Source organism: Ctenopharyngodon idella, chromosome 7 (assembly GCF_019924925.1).
Source record: "Ctenopharyngodon idella isolate HZGC_01 chromosome 7, HZGC01, whole genome shotgun sequence".
NCBI lineage: Eukaryota > Metazoa > Chordata > Actinopteri > Cypriniformes > Xenocyprididae > Ctenopharyngodon > Ctenopharyngodon idella.
Window position 1 is genome coordinate 10,241,040 of NC_067226.1, and position 24,566 is coordinate 10,265,605.

General features: G+C 38.0%; 1 long non-coding RNA gene across 4 annotated transcripts; it reads left to right on the plus strand.

Annotated features, from left to right (window-relative positions):
- The first annotated feature begins 231 nt into the window (after positions 1-231).
- LOC127515971 (uncharacterized) lies at positions 232-12,182 on the plus strand. 4 transcript variants are annotated; one of them, XR_007930900.1, is made up of 5 exons: positions 232-592; positions 1,990-2,086; positions 5,372-5,501; positions 7,948-8,020; positions 11,255-12,142. It is a non-coding gene; the product is annotated as an uncharacterized LOC127515971 (long non-coding RNA). The 4 variants fall into 4 exon arrangements; XR_007930897.1 differs by having other exon boundaries at positions 7,948-12,158; XR_007930899.1 differs by having other exon boundaries at positions 232-397; positions 7,948-12,157.
- Positions 12,183-24,566: the final 12,384 nt, after the last annotated feature.

Genomic DNA, 24,566 nt, shown 5'->3' on the forward strand with positions numbered 1-24,566 from the left:
ATTGAGGATTCTGACGCCTACTATGAGCCTCTCGCTCCTCCTCTCGGGGTGTAGTCATCGAAGGCAAGGCAAACTGGAGCTGGGTTACAGCAGCCCAGCCTGAATCGATTCTCTCTCTCTCTCTCTCTCTCTCTCTCTCTCTCTCTCTCTCTACATTCGTACCCTGGCACTCACTAACAATCTCCCCCGCTATCCCCCTTATTTTTGTCTCTAACAAGCCTCATTGCCTTAGACTGAGCAGCTCCAGCCCCAGGATGGCGGTCTCATGCGAGCCAGTACATCAACTTCAACTTTCCTCATTTTCTAAATACACGAAGCCTTCATTTTCACACATGATTAATAACAAATGGACTGTTATCTTCCTGGGACGGCTTGCTAATACGACAGGACGCTACAAGTACTGTTTGCAGTTCTTTATCCTCCTTGGTTTGTGTGTTCTCGGCGCTCAATTTAAGCTTGTAGAAATGTAGTAGCCTATTTTTTTTTTTCCAAGAATATGCGACAGTCGGCGATCCATCGTCATCGTGCCTTAAGTCAGCTGAACACGGACCAGTTTTGACGTTGCATTACAACTGACATGCGTTTGGGGGAGGTAATAATATTGCCTCATTGTATAAATTTAAGGCTTAAAAAAAAATAAAAAATTAAACAATCGTTTTCGCAAACCTGTTTTTTCCTCAATTTTACAGAAACAATGCGGTGAAAGTGAGTGAGTGCGCGCTTAGATCAAATCTCAGTGGTAAGAAAGTGAAGAAGTAACTTTTGACAGGTGTTAACTGATTTGTCCGCTAGACAGTTTTCGCCTTAGATCCCGGAACAAACCAGATCTTCTTCTCCTTTACACCAAAGCCCCAAGCGCAGACAGATTAAGACCATATGAACCACGGCAAATCCACCACGACCAGGGGCTCTAAGCCCTTTGATTCAAACAGATATATTCCTCTGCGGCGGAGGATATCCTCATGTTTTTTGTTCTATTTGCTTGCAGATATTGTGTGTGTCTATAGCCTAACAGTGGATATATATCATAAAAATTTAATTTAGGTAAATATACCCAAATGCATTAAGATAAATCTGATTTTATTTTTATTTACTGTACAAATCATCACAACAATCATTAGCCTAAAAGTAAGCTAAATGTAATTGCAATGTTTATCATAGTTTAATTTCATAATTTAAGTGCACATACAAACAAATCATTTAAAATGGTGAAAGTGGCCGAAGAGTTGCATTATAGCTATACTAAATCTACAAAATCTCCTTTACACATATTACGACCTGCAGGTGAACTGATAAATAGGCCTACATCCGATGTTGATAATTAATAAAAAAAGCAAAAACTACACAAACAAAAAAATAAGTGGTGGCTGAGGAACTTCACGCAGGAGTCAGTGAACTGGCTCACTTGTTAAAGTCTCTCTGAGCCGAAAGGGATCGCTGTAGGCGCTGCTACAGAGTGTGGGCATGAGGTCACGTGTTACTGCACTCTCAAGAGTAAAGAATGATGACGCTCAAACTCAGTGGACCAATGCTAAGTTCAAAGCAAAACAAACTGAAGACATGCGAAATTGCCGACTGTGATAGTGAAGACGTTTTTATTAATTCTGCACCACCCGTGAGTGTAGCCTATATAAATAAACGAAATACAGTAGAGGAAACTGAACGAGAATGACAATAGCTTATGAGTAGCCTACTTATTTCTTGCAGTGTCAATTCATAAAGAAAACAAAATAGCCATACACGTTTTCATTGTCATTTTACATTCTGAATCGATTGCATATAACAGAAAATATATGTATATATAAAATCACTAACCTCATTAAATACCCCGCTTTTTTCTTTTTTTCTGAAACAGTGGAAGTGGCCGTTTGCACAGTCACCTTTAAATAGCGTATCGGTTTCCAAGGATACCCAGGAGTAGCATTTAAATGACGTCAATATTCATTGATAGAGTATTATCGGCAGTAATGAGTTCCTCTTCACCAATAGGATTCGATAAGCAGTCTGTTTAGCCATGGAGGGGTGAATGAAAGAAAGCATGGAAAGAGAAAAGCAGCAGTCACATTCTTCACGCGCTGGCAGAAAGGTAGGAAACTGCTTATTTAACTTAAATGACATTCTCTATTAGCCTCATCAAAGCAGTCGTGTGAGTTGACGAACAACAGCACTTTTGAACATTATGTTTTAGCAAAAGGGGGTCTTTATACTATTGAAATAGTTCGTGTCTTATTCCCAGAATGCTCCCGTGAACTCCCAGACTGGACGGCAAGGGGAGGTGTAGGCTTATGTTAGGATATGTACTCTCACTGATGTATCAGTTTTGCTTGTTTTATGACGGACGCTTATGTTTCCAATTATGAATGTTTGTAATATGACGAGGCGTGCAGATATGCAAGATTCTGAATCTTTGCACAATAATGCAATATGTCAAACGAAATATAACAGGAACGACCAAAAAAAAAAAAAAAAAAAAGTAGGGGCAGGGGGGAGGTTTTTCAAGTGGTGCTTTTCCACCAAAATGCCTGGGGGAAACGACGTAATTTAATTTGGATTTAGAAACTATTATTAGAAAGCATTATCTATTGTAGCAGACTAATTGCTTCTCGCGTTCGCGCGCAGAATGGGCTGGTTAAACAAAGTTAGTTAACGCGAAGTGCATGACAGGTTTCCTCGAGGCACAAGGTTAGGCGTGTCTCTCCCGACAGCAATGGGCAGCCGGTAACGTGTACCTCTCTCTCTGTCCCCCTCAAACGGATTTTAGCCACTTCAAATCTGCCCTAAACCGATTAGTTGACGCCAAATATTCTTTGATGTATTAGCTAAGGGGTTTTGCCACTTGGAAGCCAATTGAAATTCTAAACAGTCCGCCGCTAATGCTTTGGGGAGATCCGTAGCGAATAATGGATGTGATTTATTTTTGACCTTGCCATTTTTATGAAATGATTAAACACATGTGCACAAGTAAACCCTATCCCCCAAGCAGCAATGCAACATAATAATAATAATAATAATAATAATAATAATAATAATAATGCATGTTATTATTATTATCGCAATAAACAGCTAAATAAACGCTTATATTGATATTATATTTATACCCCCTATTACACATTTTGCAAGTAGTATGATACACTTTACACCTCAGTGTAAATTTGAAAGAAAAAAATAACTATTTTATTCATCATTAATTTTTAATTTATTTGACTAAGTTTGTGCTTTTTTGATGCTTTGAAACAACTTAATTCTTACCAAAACTACGTGTCAACTATGGCGAACAGGTGTTCACTCATAATGCTGCTTGTAATGGAGTGCTTCTAACCATGATCCAAATCTCTATGTAAGTAGGGCACAAAATAAAAAGGGGCAACGCTGATCCCTTAAAAGAGCAATCTAAATCTGTCAGTACTCTATAGGTTTGCCGAAGACCTTTTATTGAAACCACCTAGATTGTTGATGCAGGAGCTCATTTATTTTAAACATGATTACTCTGGTATTTTTTTTCTGCCCTCTTGGAACAGGTGTGAAAATACCATGAGGGAGTTCTAGCAGATTTAATCGACTTGCTGATTCTCATCATGATAGCCTTACCACCCCAGTCAATTTTAAAGTCTTCATATGGCAGAGATAGACTGGGTCCCTGAGTCCCCCGGCTGTGGCTCCATATTCCCGGTAGTCTTCCTCACAGGCCCCTGGTGACTGACAGGCCGTTAGCCAGGCTAAACGATGTGATGATGAGCTTTTTATGAGAATGGATTTAGAATTGAGAGATTTCAGACAAAGATTGTGTGCATTTTTCTCTCTCGTTCTTTCTGTCTCTCTCTCTCATCTCCCTCCCCCGTCTCTCTCTCTCTTTCCCCTGCTAGCCAGCTAGATTATGATTGATTTGGTTGAAATGGATTGTAGGAAACAGACATTGATTTTTCAATGACTTCTCACCAAAAAATATTTAAAATTGTATCCACAACGTCGAAATCTCAGTATCCAACATTCTCTCTCTTCTCTGCGTCGTTCTCTGCTCTGGAGCGAGAAAGCACCATAATGCAGTCGAGTCAACGATGAGACAAATGACCTGTAATGTTATTTTGAAATGAGTCAGTAAGCTGAGGGACTAAAGGAGTATTGATTGAGCCTAATGAGGATTGAGTGTTGGGAAAACAAGCTTTTCAGGGTTTTGCCGACGCATCTCTTATCAGCACACAACGATACAATGCACTCTCTGATACAGCAGTACTACTGCAGATGCCTGTGTCTTGTAGGGCTCATTTGCTGTCTTATAATATTAAATCAGACACCAGCAGCCTGAATGTGCACGCATGTAAACACATGATCAAATAGTTGCAGGAAAACATTGTTACTAAAAACTCATCTGACAACATATTTTGTGAATGAATGAAAGAGCCTTGAGGCATCATGTGCATATTTTAATAGATTTTTTAGGTTATGCATATACAAAGAGTTACACAGCAGCTATTTTACTCAAGGACTGATATTGCAGCCATTGAAACAGAACTGAAATGATTGGTTTATCCACCACAGTTTTTAAGCAGAATTTTATTAGCTTTGTGTGCAATGACAGACTTGTCAACATCTAAATCTGATATTAGTAGAAGCATCCTTGGCAGATCTTGATATGGATTTATGCATAATTTAGAGAGTCTTTACGTCGACAAACTTTAATAATGTTACATGATTTATTGATTTTATATGGTTTTATTTGAATGATAAAACTACATCTACCTAATTATGTCATTTCGCTTAGGATAAATTCTACAGGTTGTTTTTTTATATCTAAGATTCTTAGATTATTCCACATTAGAGGTTTACAGACAGTTAATCAACTGCTGTAGAACAAAGTATTTGGTTCTATATTTACAAAATATATACACATATTTACAGCATATATAAACATTTTTACAAGGCTTTCTTAAATGCCTCACCGAGACTTAAACTCTTAGCAGTCCCTGATCTGTTAAAATACCCTTTAATTGGTGTGAGAAAACAAGCAGCCACAGTTGTTTTATATCTGACTGCAGTTGCAGTTGTCAGTGCCATTCTAAAATGACCTCCAGAGGATTACAGTAAATGTAATTAAACTTCTTTTTCTTTAAGCCTCTTAGCCTTTTTTATTAATTCCGCTACTGTAAGATGTTAGCTAAAATGCTACTTTAATTTGTATGTTGTTTTACTATGACTAAATATACCATAAACTTTAATAATGGATGGCCAAGTTGTTGAAAATCAACGGTAAAGAAGATTTTAGAAATGTTTACCTGGAGTGTTTTTACATATAGTCCCAAACTGCTTTATGCCACTGCAGTAGCATCCTTGTTTTCCTATGATCACATCATTCGGTACACTCTTTCATCCACAGATCATTCTCTTTTTAAGGGAAGCTCTCCTGCTGTCCCATTGGTCAGCGTTGTGTCACGCCCATGTCCATCCAGACAGTTCATTCCCGGGCTTGAGGTTCGAGCGAGTCGTTTAGAGGCCCCCGGTTGCAGGTAATCAGCTGAAGCTGCTGCATAATTCTTAGGAGGAGTTGTGCTCTGCTCTCCTCTTCCGTGAGCAGCGGCGTGTTGTTGTTTTGTTTTCTCTGAGCAGCTCTTTGATGCCATATCCTTTTACAGTTGCTCAATCCCAGCAGCCATGTTTCATAAACATCCAACGGAAAACATCCTGTGCATTTGAAATGTAGATGGCTTTCTCTGCATACCGTACTTGCCCTCTTACATTTTCTCTCCATCTCTTTCTCGCAGCAGAGGTGTTGGGTTTCTCTCCACTACCTTTGATACGTTCCAACAGCTACCCGATCAAGCCTCGGCGTTTTGGGTGTCAGGTGTAATGCGTGGCAACAACAATGCGAGCGAGACCTCATTCCCCATTTGCTCCTCATTAGGATGAGATCACTGAGGTGCCAGATCCAAATTAGCTGTTTTGTTGCGATTGCACATGATACGGCCTCTCGTAATATATCAGGCAAGCTCACGAGAATGCCAGTCGCAGTACTTTAGAAATATACATTCTTATGGAGTTGTTGGTTATTTTGAAGTTTAATGGTTTATTGAGGCTATATTCCTTGAATGGTAATTGTATAGAAATCATATATGTTAAATGACTCCAAATGGTGTTAGAGAAGGAGCACAGCCTAAGAGATTGTAATTCTCCATAGACATTTCCTAAAGTCTGTTTCCCCACACCTGGCCAGGTGATTGAGTGCATTTTGCTCTAGGTATCTGTCCATATGCCTCTGAGGTACTTCACCATTGTGTTTGTGTGTGTCTATTTCCCAATCGTAGCATTCAAGAATTTGACTTTTGTTGCTTGGGGCCCAGGCATTATTTGCTGATGATCTGTTTGCATAACCCTCTTCCTTCCCTCTCTTCTCCCTCAGGGAGGATGTATTTTAGTGTGACACACTGGTATCTACGGGTGTGCTCACCTTTCATTTCCCATAAGCATCTGTAGCCCAGAGAAATGTGGTTCCACCCTCGCAATAAAAATATAGCAGTGAGATCAAAGAGCCACTCGTCTCACCTTTGCTCACTCTCAAGTCTCATCACTACAAAACCAGAAAGATGTCACCAGACCCCCACTGTTACTCATATTAGACTCTACTTAAGGAGATACTGTAGTTCACCCAGAAAGGACAATTCTGTCATTATGTAAGGCCCGTTTACACCAAGGACGATAACTATAGCAATAACGATAAAGATATAGTTATAAAAACAGTTCAAAATATAAAAGAATAGCAGAGTCCACACCATATCTATAACGATAACGGCACAGAGAAACAATATCATTCTGGAATCCCAGAACAATATTTTCCCCTAATATAGATATAGTTATTGTTATAGTTATCATTCTTGGTGTTAACGGGCCTTTATTCACCCCCATGTCATTCCAAACCTGTATGACTTTCTTTCTTCTGTGGAACACAAAAAATATATATATATTTTGAGAATTTTTTTTTTAAATCCATAGAATGAAAGTCTGTAGGATCCATTGTTCTTACTGTATGGACACAAAAAGAAAAAAAAATACTCTGAGATATGTTTCAAAATATCTTCTATTGTGTTCCATTGGAGAAAGTAAGTCAAACAGGTTTGGAATGACATGAGGGTGAGTAAATAATGACTCATTTTTCATTTTTGGGTGAAATATCTTTTAAAGTATAGGCATCTGAATTTTATGATTGAGCTGACAAATAAGAATTTCAGAATCTTTTTTTTTTTTTTTTTTTTTTTTAATGATAGAAGGGTATCAGTGTTTTACTTAATTTTTCATTTCAATGAGCAATACTGTTTTTTTAGTATTATAATAATTAAGCACAGCAACCCACTATCAAAACATTGCTCGTCGTCGCAGACATATTTGTTTCCCTGTGGCCTGTTAATGAAGGCAAAGGAGCAGTGTGTGTGCAGACAGTGTAACCCATGAAGTGTGTCTCTATGCAGATGAGATGCTCTTCAGACAACATCAGTGTGTGAGCAGCACACCGTGTAATGACTAGCAGAAGCCTCGGTTCTCATAGCTTAACATGGCGCACTCACCACGCAGCTATATTTGCCAACGCTAGGAGAATCTGTTGAAAAGCAGAGTCTTCGTCTGAATATTTTGAGTGAGGGGTAAGGAGGGAAAGTTAAGAGGGCCGTCCATGCGGGAGACAGTAGAGGTGCGCGGAGGTGAAGGCTGTGCTTCCGTCCTTGAGGGAGCCCATTTAAAAAGCGCTTTGAAAGTGAAGCTAGACAGCACCAGGAGTCATCTCGCTGACTGGTGCTGCGAGCGAGAGGGAAAGATTGAAGTGGTTGGGAGGGATGGCTTTCCACATGAAACATCTTGTGTTTTCATAGGCCGAATTTCCTGTTGTAAATATTCACCGAATGCTCGTTTTCCTTACCTTTCCTTCTGTGTGTTCCTTTTGTGTGTGTTTTTCTTTCTCTCACACAGGTCCTGATGGAGAGAGAGAGGGAGTGGGAGGGAGACAGAGCTAGAGAGAGGACGAGGGAAAGCCCATAATGCTGTAATGCCCATTAGCGAGATTTCACGCACTCTCTCTGATCTGACTCGCTGACAGAAGCCTCTAAGAGACTATAATGAGAATGTTTGGCAGGATTCTGGATGTGTGTGTGTGTGTGTGTGTGTGTATGTGTGTGTGTGTTATATCAGTGTCTAGGTGAATGCAGTTTTTATGTGCACCACTCATCAGCTGTGACAGAAATTTGATATGATTCATGCACCCACACATATTCGCCTCACACATTATTATTCTTTGACATTTTTCTTCATACATTTTTCAAAAGTCAAATACATTAAGGCTGATTTTAGGGATGTATACTGAAATTATGGCCAAAATCAATAAGCCGAATTTTTTTTTTTGTGTTATATCTGATAATTGTTAAATATTAAAATTCTGTACTATTTTGCCCCCCAAAATGTAAATAATTTAATTAAAATAAATGCTACATGGGAATTTAGGCATCACAACAATGCAATGTACACTATGGAAAAAGTATTTATTATATTTATTTTGAAATTTGCTGAAGATTACATTTAACCGTGTTATTAAATTATTAGTATTTTTTAGCATTAGATGATGACAATGGTAATCTAAATATTAAAAAAGCTGGATATGAGCATGCACAAATAAATCTAAATACAACTATAAAAGGAATATAGTTGTAGACTAGACCAACCTATTATATTCATTAACATTTTTAACATGTTTAAACTCTGCGTCAGATTGCTGTCAAAGCGACATGCTTATTATGAAATATTAACAGTCTACTCCTTTAATTCCTTAAGTGGCAAATAGTGGCAAAAATGACTAAAAACACCCATCCGCTGCTTTCTCCCTCTCTCTCACATGCTCTCTCATTTTATTTTACACAAATTAGCTTTGGTCCTGGAGGGCAAAATGACAAGAGGTTACTGGAAGACTATGTGTTTAATTAATTGAAAAATGCTCAAATTGCTTTTACAGTTGTTATTGGAGGTGAAAAAATGGAATCCATGTTGCCAGTACTCAGGCATAATTAGCTCCTGGGGGAGTTGGATATTTAGCATTAGCAATGTTGCTGCACTTAGGACACAAATTTCTATTTTGATAATGAAGGGCCCGGGCTGTCGTTGAGGACAGCTGTAGTTTGAGAGGGTGGGGGTGTTGAGAGTTTGGAGGTTCTCGGAGAGAGACACCCTGTCTGCTCTCTCTCTCTCTCTCTCTCTCTCTCTCTCTCTCTCTCTCTCTCTCTCTCTGTGTGTGTGTGTATGTGTGTCTGTGAAATGGCAGCAAGGGCTCCCATGGGTCACACATTACCCAAAGTATTTAAGTTTCCAATTAAACTGAGAACCAGCTAACACTGCAACAAGCTTGGAATGAGCCAATGATATTCCACACTCATCTCATGGAAACTGTGGCCCATAGAAGAGGAGGAAAGGATGAAGGATGGGGATAACATAGGAGAAAATCCTTTGTTTATTCAGACTTTAACTTTATTTAGACTACTTTTTTTTTCAGTACAGAGATGGTTGGGAGGGAGAGGAGGCAAGAGGGAGTGTGAAGAAAAAGAGAGAAGGGAGAATACAAGACTTTAATGATCTGCTGTGGAGAATCAGTGTGGAGTCCTTGGAGACTGCTGGGCTAGTTTGAAGCAGCATGGTCTCATTTGGTTTGGACTGAGTGTGGCAGTCCAACTGAGCTCTTATACCATGCTGTCTAAATGCCTGCCTGCTACTGCCTCTGTGTGCGTGTGTGTGTGTGTGTGTGGAGACATATGTCATGTGGATTGCATACAGGACGTGTGAAAGAATAAGTCTGCTCTGTTAAGTTCCCTTGTTAAACCATAATAATTTCCACCTTAGTCAATTAAACAATCCCCAATGTGTTTACAGAAAGTACAGAAAGTGCTCATACAGTCTTTGCTATTTTCATTCCTTTTTGTTAGGCTAAACTCACTTTTGTCAAAACATTTTTTATTTATTTTTTATTTTTTTCTACATTTGGATAATTAGAATCTACAAAAACAGCAATTCAGTGTTTTGCAAATAGCACTCCTCACACAAAGACTCTCTTTAAGTTGATTTTAATACAGGCGAAGCAAGAAGAATTACACAATACACTACTAAGCATAAATAATATGCATAGCAAATACAATTTGGGGTCAATTATTTGGTTTTTAAACTTTTTTAACAATTATTTCTGTATAAAAAATATTTTTAATTCAAAGAATACATTTTTCACTTTGTCCGCTATCTAGGAATTATTTTTTCACTGATATTGTTGTAATGCATTTGTGTCAGTAATGTACCTGTGATAACTTAAAATGATTCCTACGGAGTCTGTAGTTTCACTGTAAAAAGCTGGTCTGTAATATAGCTGTGCAGGTAAACCTCTCTCCCCTAGCCTCAATAGGCACGCTGGCGTCACTGGGGTTGAGGTCTTTAACCTTCTCGTTAGAGCGCCCGACTCCCATGCCGACTTGCTAGTTTGAGCCCTGACCGGTTATGCATATGATATTTTTGTAGTCTGTGAGTATTCTTGCTGACAGTATTTGTGAAGAGAAACGGTTTCATTCTGAAAATAATAAATATTAATTAAAAAAATGTTTCCACAATAACTTTTATAAAGGTGTTTTTTTTTTTTTTTTTCTTTAAAGATGCCTAAACAGTGAAGACTACAATGAAATAGCTCTGTCCCATCCTTGTGCAGGGAGTTAAAGGAAAAATTCTGTCAACATGTGCTTAGTTATTGTATTTAATAATAATATAGGAAGTAAAATATGGACTAAATATGATAATAAAACAGATCACGATTATAGAATTGAGATGTCTATATGCCTATAAGGGATATTTCACCCAGAAGTAAACAGTCATTATTTACTCCCCTTATGCTGTTCCAAACCTATATGATTTTCTTTCTTCTGTGGAACATAAAAGATATCTTATTTATATGAATGTTGATTGCCAAAGCATTTTGGTGGCTATTTTGTTCCAGACAGATTGACATCCATTGTATGGAAGAAATAAAACAAACACTGAAATTGTATTTAAAATATCAACTTTTGTGTTCCACAGAAGAAAAAGTCATAGAATGACATGAGGGTGAGTAAATAATGAAAATCTTTACAAACTATCCCTTTAATGGAGAAATAGTTAAATGACTGTCCTTTTACATCCTAGACACCATGCCCATTGTACAGAAAATATGCTAATTGGGGCAATGGGAGAAACTGAGACAAGGGGTTATTTAATTTCCCAGGGTGCATTGGGCTTAGCAGAGATGACAGAGAGGCTGAGGCAGAGTGTAACGGGAGCTTCACCGCAGCAGCCCTGCTCTGGGCTTCCAACCGACAGAGGAGCACCGTGAGAAAGAGAGACGGAGAGAGAGAGAGAAAGAGAAAGAGAAGGAAAGTAGACCTCTGAGCTGCGACTCTTGTTCTGTAAAGCGCACATCATTAAATGATATAATGTTACTGTCAGTTTGTCATGCAATAGTGTAAACGAAAAAACTTTACAAGACTGGTGCCAAAAATTAAGAGATTGAGAGCGAGAGACAAACAGGACCTTGCCAATCATTCATCATTGTCTCACGTCCTCTCTCTCCTCTCTTCACAGACTTGCTCTTTTTGTGTGCGCTACCCAGAATTCTTTGTGACATTTGTTGTGTGAAGATTACTCACTGGCCCGTAGCCTAGCGTAGCACAACAGTGATGGTTTTAAAGACACAGAGTTGGAGCTGTCCCAGCCTCGACACCTCACCCACAAACTGTGCCTCCTGTCAACCCCCACGGGCACCTATTGTGGTGAATCAGTGACCGTGCCATTCCTTCTTTCTGCTCTTCACCAACAAATGATAAACTAAGTGGAAAAAAGACAGAATGGAATGAAGAAGAAAAGAAGATCCAGAGCATGTTGCCTTTTGGCTGGAGTCGTTCAAGACAATGCAAGTGCTGGACCATCATTTTCAAATGCACTGAACAAATGCAATAGACCAGAGTACTGACAGCTTCCATCAAACAAACAATTCATTATTGTATTTCTTGCAACACCCTGGTTGAATGAAAATGGATGTAATGTTTTAATAGAAGAGCAACATAGTATTATATAACATATTTTACGGCTCTAGAATTAATACATAAAATGTATACAATAAATTAAAATAAATTTATACAACAATAAATATACAGATTTAAAAATAATAATGTATTCTGAATTTATTTTCTAATTATTATATATTTTCAATTTATTAAAAAATATATTGCAAATATAGCATAAAACTGTAGATATTTTATTTTGTTTTTCAGTATACAGTAAAATATTTTTCGCCTTGACATAAAAGCTGATATAACCAAGAATAGGTTTTGTTTGAACAGCTTAGTCTGCATTGGACAGACTGACAAACTCGAAAAACTGAAAAATTGATGATTTTCACTGTAATCCGGTGATAAACTCATGTTCCAGGATATGGAATTAAAATATAGATGTTTAGTGACAGTATTTTATATTATTTTCAATCACTCTTGCCATACAGAATAAAGAAAGAAGCAGTCAAATGAGTTTATCGTTTCTCATCTGGTCTAAATCTGTTGTAAACCTGTGGCTGGCTTGGGTGGTCTTGATCGTTTACAGTAAAGTGAGGTTATTTTGTGTGTGTTTGCTGAATAAATGACCAAGCACAGCTGTTTTAGCACTTAGCTAATTTTGTTCCGGACTGAGAGTGTGTTTGTATGGGTGTGTATGTGGTTGTGTGTTTGTTAACTCTTGACCTGCTCACACTGATCCAATAGTTGGATGGATATTTTGCCTCTGTCTCACACATACATGCGGATCAAGGCCTTGAATGCAAAGGTCACCAACACTGAACAGATATAACATGAGTGAAAACAGTTAAAGTTACATCTCAGATACACCTAAACATCACAAGATGCAGCTCTTTCAAGCAACAAATAAGAAAAGGAATTTGACTGTAGTGCGATGTTACGGATAAGTGTTTTTTTTGTGTGTGTGTTTGTTTACACCGATCAGGCATAACATTATGACCACCTTCCTAATATTGTTTTGGTCCCCTTTTGCTGCCAAAACAGCCCTGACCCGTCGAGGCATGGACTCCACTAGACTCCTGAAGGTGTGCTGTGGTATCTGGCACCAGGATGTTAGCAGCAGATCCTTTAAGTCCTGTAAGTTGCGAGGTGGGGCCTGAATGGATCGGACTTGTTTGTTCAGCACATCCCGCAGATGCTCGATTGGACTGAGATCTGGGGCATTTGGAGGCCAAGTCAACACCTCAAACTCGTTATGCTCCTCAAACCAGTCCTGAACCATTTTTGCTTTGTGGCAGGGCACATTATCCTGCTGAAAGAGGCCACGGCCACCAGGGAATACCGTTTCCATGAAAGAGTGTACATGGTCTGCAACAATGCTTAGGTAGGTGGTACGTGTCAAAGTAACATCCACATGGATGGCAGGACCCAAGGTTTCCTAACAGAACATTGCCCAAAGCATCATACTGCCTCCGCCAGCTTGCCTTCTTCCCATAGTGTATCCTGCTGTCCAGTTCTGATGCTCACGTGCCCACTGTTGGCGCTTTCGGCAGTGGACGGGTCAGCATGGGCACCCTGACTGGTCTGCGGCTATGTAGCCCCATACGCAACAAACTGCGATGCACTGTGTATTCTGACACCTTTCTATCAGAATCTGCATTAACTTCTTGAGCAATTTGAGCTACAGGAGCTCGTCTGTTGGATCGGACCACACGGGCCAGCCTTCGCTCCCCACATGCATAAATGAGCCTTGGCCGCCCATGACTCTGTAGCCGGTTCACCACTGTTCCTTCCTTGGACCACTTTTGATAGATACTGACCACTGCAGACCAGGAAGACCCCACAAGAGCTGCAGCTTTGGAGATCTAGTCCTTGTCAAACTCGCTCAAATCCTTATGCTTGCCCATTTTTCCTGCTTCTAACACATAAACTTTGAGGACAAAATGTTCACTTGCTGCCTAATATATCCCACCAACTAACAGGTGCCGTGATGAAGAGATAATCAGTGTTATTCACTACCCCTGTTATGCCTGATCAGTGTATATTATGCATTTATTCATGTTTTGAATCAAGTGTGTGTGTCTGTTTTTTTGCTTCCACTGTTTGTCCTGAGTAGGATCCATTAATCACCTGATTGATGGCTTCGCCTGCCTTCATTGGATTGGATGGCACTGATTGTGGCAGGTTTAAAACCATCTCTTCCGCTCCTCCAAAACGAGCTGCTGTGGCTCCCGGCTGGTCGCACTTCTCCTGTCTCCCCACCAGCCACCAGACCAACAATGTTATTGTCATATGGTTGTTACATGTGTTAAGCAGTGTTGGTGTTCACTCTGTTTTTGATAGTGTAGTTAGGTTAATTAATTGGATTTTTTTTCTTCGATCTCGTGAGGGAAGTCTTTTATTTTATTGACTATTTTTGTTTGAATTTTGCGCTGTGGGTCACCCTGAAGTCTATACACCCACTGGTCTTTTCTTTTGTTACTCTGAAGCGCTCAACTTTATATATTTTCCAACATCTTAATAAAATGTTATCAGAGCTGTTTTTTTTATGTGGATATATTTTCTTCTCAGTCTGACGAGTGGACGGGGAGTCATGCATGTTTCATTTTCTTTTTCTTTTTATTTATTGCGACTTAACCCTAGATGGACGTAATAGTGAACACTTGTCATTGTTTGGCAAGAGCATGGCCTGGCAGCGAGAGACTGCAGGGGGATGGGGATGTGTATCTACTGTCTCTGTGTTAAAAAGATTGTGTGTTTGTGTGTCACTGCTAGACCAAGTGAGAAGAAGATGGCTAAAAAGCATATTTGTGCTGGGTAGTTACTTCAGGTGAAAGTGAAACACTTGATGGGGAAAAATGTGATCACAAATGTACAGGGTGAGTGACAGACAATAGCTGCTGTAAAATTCTCTCACATCTCAGCTGCTCTGTATTCATGGCTCCCGTCTGCTTTGTGACCCTCTCTCTCTCTTTTTCCACATCCTCTCAACTCACTCAGTCTCTTTCAACCTCTTTAGTGCTTCCCTTTCTTCCTGGAATATTTGTTGTATTTTTCCCCCTCTGTCTAAACTCTCTGATCAGGTGGGTTTGAGAATGAACATCACCTGACAACACACTCCTTTCTCTCCTTTATCCAGCCTAACATTTCAGATGTCATTTTCAGCCTGTTGGAGTACTCAGTCTTAGTCAGTCTAGCATATCAACACAGTATGATCTCTCTGTTTTAGAATTAAACTCAAAGATTCTTGGAAAATTTAAGCATTTGTTTTATATGTCACTGTGATTAACAGTAACTCATATCAGCGCTTTATTCTTATCACTGCTCATTGATGAAAAACAGTTTATTGATAACTCTTTTATTATTATTATTATTGTTTTGTCCAAATCAGTCACTCAGTTGACAGTGTTTCTGTATGTAAATCGATATGTGCACTAAAAGCATTGTGTGAAAGCTGCAAGCAGGTGTTGTTTGTCACTGTTGGTTTGGTTCTGGCAGATTTAGGCTCTTATCTTCCCGAATCTGTGTCATCTAATTTCTGTGGGAATTGTTTTGACAAAACAGGTTAGCATAAGGTGGGAGATGTCAGACAAAACAAAGACTCTTTCAATTTGTGTGCGTACGTGTGTGCATTTGCGTGTTTGTGTGTCTGTCTCTCCATGGGAAACATGTGTCAGTCATCCGCAAGGTGTTACACTGGATATGACATCATGGCCCTCTAGGGCTTGTGCTGGGAAGACGAGTTGTTTGATTCTGTGTAAAAGAACAGAGTCTGGAGCTAACTGTGAAGATCTGCTTCTATCTCAGCTGTTGTAAATGTCTTGCTAACACAAATACAGCTCACAGGTGCATGTCAAAACAAATGTACAGCCTTTTTGTTCCTGTTTACGGGTCTTGAATAAAGGCACATGAGCTCTGCGGCATCTAATTGGTAATGTGTTTTATTAGGCTGCATGATTACGCAGATAATTGAGATTCAGTATGTTTACTTATTACATGATTTTCTGGAGTACTCAATTCTGATTGGTCAGTTGTGCCACCCAGCCTGAAACTTCTTAATATTCACCGTCATATTAACTCACAAACCTTTAATATTTTAGCAGTATTGTTCAATTTGAAATTCCTTCTTCTGACAACTGTGATTGAATAGTTGAGACAACATTTGGGGGAATTCTGTTTGTTTTTATGTAGTTTCAAATAATTCACATTTCTTAGTATTTGTGACTTAAAAGGTCACAAAAACTTAAATATGTAGTTGTTTTTTTTTTTGTTTTTTTTTACCGCATTCAAAAATAACTGTCATGGATATTATACACAGATGATATTACTGTAATATTGTTGCAGTGTTCGTTTTGTCGACTGTTGTGTGCGTTATAAGGACACTTTAAGTTATTTTAACTTAAATAAAATAACTTAATGTTTTAAATAACCTAATTTCAGTTCAGATTTAAGTAGCAATTTATCACATTCCATCAATAGATTGCTAGTATTAATTCAACTGATCTGCGTTTGAAATGCAGATTTTCTGTCTTCTGATTGGCCAGTTTGAACTGTTCTTGTCTGAGCAGGTCATGTGATTGGCTGTGCAGTGTGCTGTGGGTTGGTGCGAGGCTCATGCAGTGTAGACAGGCAGATTGATGTGGGGCGGGTAAAGGCTAAGGGAACAAGACTGCAGGCCTTTGAAGTCCTGCAGGAGGGGAGTAAATTGATATATCAATTTAAGCTGTGGTGCCTATTAGAGGAGCTCCAGTCAGGTTAATGTGATAGCCCTAGCATTACCCTTCCAACCCCTTTCAGCCCTGCCCCAGTGCCCTACTCGCAACATACACACACATACACACACCAACAGTACCTGCCAACCAGTGGCTGCAACAGGGCGTAAATAAAGCAGAGGAACAGTCAACCATCTTTCTCTTTTTCTGTCTCTCACTGTGGGTGATTTAAAATCCCCGTTGCCCTTCTAATAGCCTGGTAGGATCAGAGATAGAGGGATTCCTTTAAAGTGGGAGACAGTGTAAGGAGTGTTGCAGAAGTTTAGGGGTGCTTTCAGTTAGGACCCTTGTGATTTAGCCAAGACATTCCTTACATATGAACTTTGGAAACCCTCATACTAAATAGTGGCTGATTGAAACTGCTCAGTCTTAGCGTGCACACACAAGCGCAGACTATCGCTCCTCATTCCTCGCACATTCACCCTGAGGTGAGACAGGGATCATTCATATTTAACAGCATGCAGACACACATTTACATTAAAAATGCAGAGTGGTGTCTTTTTAATCCAGACACTGCTATATTTATTATTAAACCTTTGTCTTTGGGGTCAGATCACAAGATTTTGGTTGTCCGTCAACATTACTGCTCACTCAATCAGACAGACTGTTCTGTCACACTGCTGTAGATCTAGTTGATTCACCTTGCAAATATCTTTCACCAGATTGTCTGAAGATTTCTATTCTCTTTGAAGAACAGTAAGGTTCCAGACGTGTGATCTAAATATAAATAAAAGACTGACAGAGACTATAGACTTGTTCTAGAAAGAAATATAGAAATTTTATTTTATTTTAATTTATTTTTTATTTTATTTTCCATTTTTTTATTATTTTATTTTTCATTTTTTTTATTATTATTTATTTTCATTGAAGATCAGTAAGATTCCAGATGTGTGATCTAAATATAAATAAAAGACTGACAGAGATTATAGACTTGTATTTTTTATTTTATTTTTATTATTACTACTATTATTATTATTATTATTATTATTATTATTTACCAGCTAAAGACTGACGTACAGAGACTAAAGTTTTTTTTAATTTTTCTTTTTTTTACTACATTTAAATATATATATATATATGTATGTATATATATATATATATATATATATATATATATATAAATCTTTACAGATTTTTAACCTTCCATTTTTGGCATTTTCAAATTCAACGGATATAATATAATTTACACAGAATTTAAATTAGGTATTAATATCATATCACTACATACACATATAAGGCATCAGAAGCTTCAAATTCTTTGTGTTTGAGATTATTAATAAACAGTGATTGCAAAAGCAAGTCAGCCATTTTAAAAAAACTGACCAGCCCATCTAAAAATCTGATTTGTGCTCGCAGGGTGTGACGCATATCATCTGCTTCCTTTTATCCTGCTTGTGCAGACCTGCAGTGGAGGCCTGTGAGAGGACATGGGTTTGATTTAAAAAGTCCATGTGCAGATTCTTTCTCCCTCTGCCTCAAAACATGGACTTCCTGTCCTTTTGATTTAGTTCTATAAAATAATCTTTTCATTATAATCTATTTATATTTTTGAGTGGAGCCACAGTTGTATGTTGATACAAATCAATGTTCTCGGAAAAGGGATCTGTTTGCATTGCTGTTGCATTTTGTAATGCACTACAGACACAGATTTGTGGTATTTTGGGAATTGCGGCCCTCATGTCTGTAACCTTGCAATTTGACTTGTTCATCTTCAAAAACGCACCTCTTGATTAGTTTATTGTGCTGTTTCTCTGGATTTCTTTTTGGTTATTGTGTGCAGCTGAACATACTCTCAAATATTTGTCCTGGTAATTTTCATCTATGTGAATTATTTACTTGACTTTTCCTCTTTTTGTTAAGACAGCATCACTTAATAATGTAAATATAAATAAATGAATGTAAATGTTATTTGTTCACTTAATAGCAGATCACACTGGCTGTGGGTTTGGGAAAATGTAACAGACACAAAGACGCTCTTCGAGGCCAGTTCTTGAAGTGGTGGCGAGGGGCTCTTTGATGGGTCCGCTTCGGTGTGCACTGGAGCCTTTCGCATATATATGGAATTTTTGAATATCTAAACCATTATTTAGCATCTAAATCAGTTCTGCCTGTCTGACTGATGGACAATTTGAGCGTGACCCACGTCTCCTTGTGTGTGACCTATACTGTCCACATTCTTGCGTACGTTTTTGGATGTTTGGGCTCTTTTCTCTGACACACTCTTACCATTTTAACATGTTTTTTTGGGGAGGCATTCATGAAATATGTATGCATGAATGATGGCTTTTACATAGCTATTTGTACAATTACTGGAGTGACCCTGCAATTCTTATTGCTTAGCTTTGTCATGAAGCCACTGAATTCATTGAGTGCTTATATTTGGAGTTTTTTATTTTATTTTTATTTTGTCTGTTAATAATGAATTAACAGATGAAATGATGTCAATATTATCTTTAAAACATACAAAATGGACTTTAAATACATTAATGTTACATTAATAAATGCGCATTTGCAAGTAAAGCAGTCTTTATAGACCATATAGCATCCATTCTGATGATTGATATTGTAATAGAGCTCTGAATCAGTTTGGCAGATGCATGTGATTGTGATCAATATACACCTCACAGTCAGATGGCCTGCAGGATCTGTGTAGAATCCTAGACTAGAACGCTTTTCTCTGGAGCTCTGCGTGTAAACACAATGATTTTCTATTAGTATGCATTTTTATTACTGTGTAAATGGACTCATTGTCTCTCTCTTTCTCTTTCTTCCTCACCTGTAGAGAACACACAGAGCTATTTAACACCAAGACTCAAGATTTAAGCTTGTGGAGGTGCACTTGGGAGCCCTAGACGAGCATTTAATTTTCAGACTGTATGTGTGAGCCAAGAGAAGAGCGAGTTTGATGAACTTCATTACCCAGTAAGAGTTTGCATGTTTGTGTGCGCTTGCATGAAGGTGTTTATGTGTGTGTGATATAGACTCCATTACCCATGAACCTGCATGTTTACTCAGCTGTACTGCTGTTAAATACATTCCTTCAGTTTCCATCACCTGCTCCACCTGCTCAATACTTCTGTGCAAATACACACGCACAAACGCACACACGCGTATGGACAGAATCTGCAGCACACTGAAATTGGCTGCAGATAGAATGTACAGTGATGCTGATAGCATGACCAGATTTAACACCACACACATATACAAACGTGTACAAAATAATGTGGTTGCAATATAGTGTTAGATAAGACTTATTTAAATGCATCTGAATTTATTTTGTTTATGTATATATATATACACACGGCCACAGTTCTTCTGGATTTAGTTTGTCACAGTTTCATCTGTTTCTTCATGTAATCACAGACAGATTCAATGATGGTGAGATCAGATCTCTGTGTGGAGCACCGGAGAATTATATTATTAATAATTATTAATAATTATATACTATTATTATCATCATTTAAATAAAATGTTTATATAACAAATTATTTTATTTTATTTGTTCTTTGGAGACATATTCAGGTAGAGGTAATTTTCCCTTATCCACTTGAAGTCAAAAGTAAGAAATATTTGACATGTTAGATGAAAGAAACGATGTGCACTTCATACTGTGGCTTTTGCACTCTGCTTACGCAGCGTCAAAGAGCGTTTGTGTTTTGTATCCATAACCTCTGTTTGACTGCTGATACACATAAATATCACCTGATGTCTGAGAGCAGTTTTTCTTGTCAAAATGAAAAAATAACAAGTTGGACTGTGTTTCGTACTCTGTGACTCATTACCCCAGTTAGAGAGACTGGGTGTCAGTATATCACCCTGAGAGCTCCATCACCTGACCTCAAACTAGGACCCCCACATACCTCTGTGTGTGTGAGAGAGAATGTGGTTTATGACCTCTGAGAGGGATCTAAAGACCTCTGAGAGTGTATGTGAGTTATGGTTGGACCCAGTGGTTCCTGGTGTGTTAAGTGTGTGTGTGCGCAAGTGCAAATGAGTTATGGCAGGGTCCAGTGGCTGCTCTGATGAAGGGGGCGTCCGAATTTATGGTTGTGCCAAGTTCACTACTTTGACTTGGATAGAGAGCAGACCCCTAACTAGAGAGAGAGAGAGAGAGAGAGAGAGAGAGAGAGAGAGAGAGAGAGAGAGAGCGAGAGAGAGACTGACACCCCTCCAGTTACACTCTTGTTTTGTGTGTGTGTGCATGTTTTATGTGTCATCTATTTCCTGCTATGACATATATATTTACCTATTAAAACTGCTTTTTGGGGTTCAATTTTTTTTTTTTTTTTTAGATAAATTCAATTTTTATTTTTTAGTAAATTTGAAATTAAATGTAAAATTTATTTGACATTACTGATTTAGTTATTTATTTATTTGACATAATTATTGAGCTCTTTTTATGGGGATTGTCATGTTACTCTTGTGTTTCAGCACTCCTGCAGCAGTCTGTAATGATGTTTTCTATTTCTGTTTCAGAGCAATTCTCACATAGACATGGACCACTAATGGGCATATCTATATTGGGATGTTTTGTATTGGACTACCAAAGTATGTACGTGAGTGTGTGTGTGTGTGTGTGCTGTTTGTTTGAGGGCTCTTGGGAATAGAGAGTGAGGGAAACAGTGAATAAATAGCACACACAGCTAGCCTCCCTCCTGTGTCTCATCACTCAGATCTGATTGCAACATAAACATGGCGTCTCAATCCAGACTGCCCTTTCTAAACGATTTTTCACACAGCCAAACAAAGGGCTAGTGAAAGCGTAATGACCTACACATCAAAACACTCGCATGCACAAACACACACACAAGCTGAGCGGGCTCAAAGCGGACCTCCTTGAGAGCTGACACGTTTTACAATGATGGCAAGACTACACACTCATGAATATACAAGCCCCTATCAATTAATAATGAATTAAACATGCTTTGTTAGAACCATGAAGGGCTAGTCTGGACCCACACCGAAGAGCGATAAACAAGAAAAGAATAACTAATTTGTGCACTTTATTGTAAGTTACTTAGATGTAAATGGAGAGATGTGAGGAAAATGTTCATTTCATTTTTATTTGTATGTTTTTAATTAATTGCGTTTGCCTTATTCGATCCCTCAGCGAGTTGATTATTATTATATTTTTTTTATTTATTTTTTTCACCAATCACCTGTTGATACCTGGTACGATGACATCACACCGGACCCTTCCAGGGCGTCTCCTTTATCGGTTAGGAGACATCTGGTAACTCAATGGTGGGGATTTTTAGATGAGTCCAGGCAGCTCTACATTAGAAGCTAAAAATAGAATTCAGTCTTCTGAAGTTGTGCCACAGGAAGACAGTAAACCCTTTCATTCTTTCCACCCCCTTTTTTTTAAACAGTCAACAAATCCGTCATATCTGGAGAACAGGTGGCACTTCCTCTGTGTCCCACAGTGTTGAAACTCAACTTAACATTTCTTAACATCACAGAGATGCTGCTAACGCTCCACGTGCCCTGTGCTGTATTTTTAGAAAGGAGAGCTGTGCTTTTCTTGGAAAACTGACTGAAGAGATTTACTAGGATGAAAATGAGGATGACTACGGTCAGATGAGTTAAATATGAAAGCCAAATCTGAGCTGGATCTCTGTCTCTATGCTTTTGTTGTTGTGGTTGTTCTTATTTTATTTATTTATTTATTTATTTTTTCAGATTTTTTCCTTTTAGAAAATTAATAATCCAATCATAAAATGAATAATAATAATAATTAAAACATTAGAAAATGAATAATATGAATAGGTAATTATTTTTTATTATTTTAATTGATTGTTGCAGTGAATTCATGTTTTATTATTAATAATAATAATTATTATTATCTTTATTGTTGTTGTTGTTGTTTCAATTCATTAATTGTTGGTGTTAATTATTTTATTATTATTATCATCGATATAATAATATTAATAATAAGAGTTATTTTTCGTTAATTGACGCTGGCAATTAATGTTTTATAATAATAATAATAATATACATATTATTGATATAATTTAAAAACAAAAAAAATTATATAGTGCCTGTTAGTGAAATAGCAGTGATAGTTTTATTTTTCTAACCATTAGATCTAATAGGTCAGCTTTAATGACCTTTAGCTGTTTTATAAGCTTTGGTAAGATTTGTGTGTGCGTGTGTGTGATGTGGATGTGTTTAATGTTTAAGCCTGGTGTCCCTCTCCCCTGTGATTGCAGTAAAAATACCAATTAACCCAAACCAATTAGTGCAGCACTCTTTACTACAGAATGTTACCCCCTCCTGCTCTTACAATCTGTCCAGTCCTCTTTCTGTTTGCATGTGGATCAGTGGACGTGTATTTAGATGCTTGTAGTAGGTTACTTTTTTATGTGTGTCTGTTTACAATATGTTGGATTGTTGTAAGCTTAATTACCAGTCGAGGATATATATTGTAAAGAGCACCCTGAAATCCTGCTTACGACGCATTTGTGTGCGCACATGCATTCAAAATCACTCTCTCTGACCATTAGTTTCATAAATGTTTGCCTTTCTGTCCCCCCTGGTGGTTAATGCATGGATGCCGTTGAGCGGCTCTGTCTCATGTTTAAAGGTGTGATTAGACCTGATCTCAGATCAGACGTCTGTGGGAGGAAATGTCCTGCTGCTGTAGGGACTGTGCTGTGTTGTCTTTGGCTTGGCTTCACCCTCCCTGTAGCCCAAACCATCACCTCTCTGCTTCTCTACCACTCCATTTGAAGTACAGTGCTGGCACTATGTAATGATATTGCTCAAAAAAAAAAAAAAAGAAAGAAAGAAAGAAAGAAAGAAAAAATCAGTAGTATTGTATTGCTGTAAATGAATTCCGGATTGTCGTAGCTGAGGATGGACAGATAGGAAAATGTGGGTGGAAAATTCTGTCTTTTCCAGATGAAAGTGAACCTGCGTGTTTCCTGTCTGAACTAATGATAAAAATAGAAATGTAATATAAACATATTCTATCATTTCATCTTATTTCATTATACTTATATTACCTAAAATATTTAATAGTCTGGTTAAGTATAGTTTGTGTGTGTGTGTGTGTGTGTGTGTGTGTGTGTGTAGTAATGCAAAAATGTTTCCAAGATGTTTATTTATTCTACTTTTCCCACCCTTAACTATGATATATTTCTTTGAAATGCAAACATAATCTGTCCGTGTACATGAATTTGAGCATTCGTCAGAGTGAAGAGCTATGGAAATCACATAGAGCATGTCCACGTCTGCCTCATTACACTCAGCGCTACAATGATAATAAACTCTGATACGTTATCTTGATAATTCTATCTGTTTTTCATGTCGGCTGTCTTTCAGCAGATTCATGCATTCTGATAAAAGGCAATTCAGATCACCTGCTTATACATGGCTTAACTGCTTTATAGTTTTATAGACTGTTAACGATACAGCTACTTCCATCTAGATAACGGTGCTACTGCTGCTGTCTACATCCTTTCAAGTCAGGATACCTAATGCCTGGAGCAGAATCTGAATATCCTACAGGACATATAGACACAATATGTCAGTCCTCTTGCAGACAGGTATTTATTTATCTATTTGGTAGTTGTACATTTTATTTAAACAAGTTGACATACACAAACACCTGTTGTAATGTAATGATTGTAAATTCACATTGATCCATTTGAATGCAGATGGGCGTTGATGCTCAATTTGAATACAGTCGTTTGCCAAGAGGAAATGAGAACTAAATTTTCTATTAAACTTTTTGAAGTAATACATTTTGTTATGA